Source organism: Myotis brandtii, unplaced genomic scaffold (assembly GCF_000412655.1).
Source record: "Myotis brandtii unplaced genomic scaffold, ASM41265v1 scaffold994, whole genome shotgun sequence".
NCBI lineage: Eukaryota > Metazoa > Chordata > Mammalia > Chiroptera > Vespertilionidae > Myotis > Myotis brandtii.
Genome location: NW_005372142.1, coordinates 539,301 through 543,029, shown reverse-complemented (window position 1 = coordinate 543,029; position 3,729 = coordinate 539,301).

The window sequence follows — 3,729 nt, the reverse complement described above, 5'->3', positions numbered from 1 at the left end:
TTATGTCCCCTCTTTTATTCCGGATTTTATTAATTTGAGTACTCTCTATTTATTTCTTATTCAATCTAGCCAAAGATTTATCAATTTTGTTGATCTTTTCAAAGAAACAATTTTTGGTTTTATTGCTTTTCTCTATAGTTTTTCTACTTTCTGTTTCATTTATTTCTGTTCTAGTATTTATTATTCCCTTCCTTCTCCTTACTTTAGATTTAGTTTTTTCTTTTATTCCAGCCAAGCATAGCTAATTTTCATGCTGTTTCATCCTGGGTAAGTCACTTCATCTCTCAGAGCTGTAGTTCCCAATTTATAAAATGCTAGGGCCTATTTCAGAGGATTGTTGGGAGGATGAAATGAGACAATGCAGATAAAGTGCTTAGCAATGTGCCTGGTACAGAGTCAGAGCTTAACAAATTGGAGCTTCTGTGACTTTTTGTGCCAGGTTTTGTATTTGGAACTTTGTTTATGTAATACTGCACACATGCTCCATTATGTCTTTCAAGAGTAGAATCAATTATAAGATTTTTTAAAAAAATCTTTCACTTATGGTCAATCCAAATACATTTGAAATCTAGAAAATGGTGCAAACCATTTCTCCATGGTTGCCAGCTAATAGTCCTGTAGTCCATAAGATCTACTTCAGATGGGTAGCTGGAAGGCTCTCATCCTTGGGTCCCCCTCCTTCTTTCCTCTGTTACTCCTTGCCCCATACTTCCACCCTCAATGTCCTGGACCTATCCTGCAACTACTTCTTGTGGTCAAGGATGGAAAGATCCTTTGGCTCCTTGTAGCCAAGACCAGCAGGAAAGGCTCTGGCTGTGGGAGGAAAGGGGAACCTCCCATTTGTCAGACAATGTATGCTCCAGACTAACAAGTTTCTCAATTGTTTCTATCCATTCCCTCTCCTGAAAAATATCCATGCACTATAGTGATAACTGGCCCCCTCCTTACCTGAGATAAAGATGGAGAGGAACAGTTGGATGACCTGTGATACAAAACACCCCCTTCCTTCTCACCAGTTATAAGGATGGGGAGAAACAAACACCCTAGGAAAACTCTTTGCACCCTTTCAAAGAGTACTGCCACCCCCTTTAGTGAGTTAGGAGTGCCTGGGTGATTCAGAGGTCTCAGCACACCAGACAGAAGTTAGTGAGATGAGATAGCTCTTCCCTGATCATTCTCAGCTAACTTCAGGTTAATCATCATGTTGGATTTCCCAACATGCTCTGGTGGGAGAGGACTGTCCCTAGATCCTCCAGTTAGACACTAAGAGCACTCTCAAGAACACTAGCTACATTCCTGTCACAAAAATATCTCCCAGTTCTAAAAGCTCAAACTCTGAGGTGTCTAGATAATGCTTTGTTGTAGGAGGCCTGCTAAATCCTGGTGCTTTGGAAAGAGCACTCCTACTAAATATTGAGGTAGTCATGAGATCCCCCTCAAAATATGTCATGTACACCCTGCTATCTGTCCCCATAAGCTGTGAGAATAGAGAGCTAATCTGATATCATCATCATTATGTCACTGAGTTGGGAGTATCCCCTATCCTAATTACTTTCTCAATGAGTAGAGGTTGTTATGATGCATTTTATCTGTGATTCTCAAAGTGTGGTCTGCAGGCTAGCAGCATCAGCATCACCTGGGAACTTGCTGGAAATGCAAATTCTTGGCCTCACCCCAGACCTACTCAATCAGAAATTCTGTAGTGGGCTTCAGCCATCTGTGTTTTAACAATTCCTCCAGGCAATGCTGATGCTGCTCGAGTTTTGAAAATCATTGCATTATGGGCCCAGCTTCTGTTCCCTCTTCCAGCTGGACTTTGTAAAGTGCAAGCATTCTAACCAGTTCACTACCAGATACAGAATCTGTACAACAGTACAGTAGCTTTCACATATTGCAGAAAAACCTGATCTTGAGCAGTCATTTGGGTGCCTTACACAGGTGTCAGTGTTTTTCCTTTGTGTCTGGGGTACTGTGTTGTTACCATCACCTGCCAATTAACAGATGGGAATGTATTTCTCAGCTTATTTGTGAACTAGGCCCTTAGCTAGTCATCTGGGCCTTTGCCACTGATCCTAAACAGAAGCCAATGTCAGTTGGGTTTCCTTAGACATATCAGGAAGGTAGGTGGGAGACCAGTGGCATCCCCCTCATGTACATGAACTCAAAAGCCCACTTACCCATTCTATATGCTTATGTTATGGTGGGACCCCCACTATGTTTATTAAAATTCTTTAAATTCCCATTCAGATGTTCATTGGATAATGACAAGAGCACTTCTCACTTTTTTATTCCTGCCAATTGAAACAGTTTCCATAACAACCAACTCTCAAACTGTCACTTAGGCAGGATGCAACCAAGCAAAAATGCCTCTCAACACACCTGTGCCATCATGGATGCTCTCTGATTTTAGGTAAGCCTCACAGGGTATATAACAAGTGGCAAGACACCAATATGTTTCCCAGGTAAAAACTATCTTATTCTAGGAGAAAATTAATTAACTACGGATTTGATGGATGATTTATTTCTTCATAGATTATCTATGTGGGCAATAATTTCACTCAATACTTGAGATGCCATTGTCACATTTTGCCTGAACTTCCATGGTTATTTTGGGCCAAAGAAACATAATTAACTCTGTACTAGTTCCCTTACCAAATTTTTCAGTGTTACACATTGCCCATGTATCATAGGGTCATACTTCTGAGGTCTTTCCACTCATTTGTACAGCATGTTCAAAGGCATTGATTGTAGCACTCATTAGGGACATTCTGTGCCTTTCCTAGAGCCTAACACTCATGGCAGCCCCAACAAAAGGGCTTATACCTCCTCTACAGCCTGCAGTTCCAAATTATACCACTGAAACGTCTCACTTCTCCATTAGGCTTAAATAGAGAGCATTCATAACTGCTCTGGACATAGGTTACAGAAGTAGCTGAGGCTTGAAATCATGCCCTGCCTATTCAGAGAGGAAGCCTCTTTTCTATCACAGATTGTTTGAGGGCTTTATAGGAAAGAGTCCATACATCTCTATTACTTACCCAATTGATATTAGGGCAGCCACTCAGAAGCATTCTATTTAGTACTGTTAAGGACATATGTTAGAGAGTTGATTCCTAAACTTGGAAGGGTTAAAATTTATCCATGATATTTCATTCACTTCAGGCTAAAAACTCAAGCTTTCCTGGTTACTTGAGTTGTATACTTAGTTTGCTTTCTAATTAATGTCTTTATGGCTGTAGCTTTATTTCTTAGTACAGCTTTGGCTGCTTCCCAGATTTTGATGCTTTCATTACATCGACTTCCAAATAGTTTGCAATTTTCATTTTATTTTCTCCTCAACCAATGAATTACTTACAATGTTTTAAAATACCCTAATGTATGAGAATTTATCTTTTTATTTTATTGCATTGTGATCAGTAAATATGGTCTGTACAAGATGAATTTTTCAAAAATTTATCAAGGCAGTCAACTTATATAAACATCCCACATGCATCTGAAAAAGAATGTGTATTTTTAAACTGCTGGGTACAAAGTTTAATTTCTATTCACATAAATGCATACACACTGTTTATATCATTGAGCCTGTTAATATAGTCAACACCTCTCTATTCTTTTTTTAAAAAAATTATCTTTATTGTTCAAAGTATTACAGATGTTCTCCTTTTTCCCCCTATGACCCCCTCCACCTTGCATCTGCCCTCCCAGGCCTTCACCACACTATTATCTGTG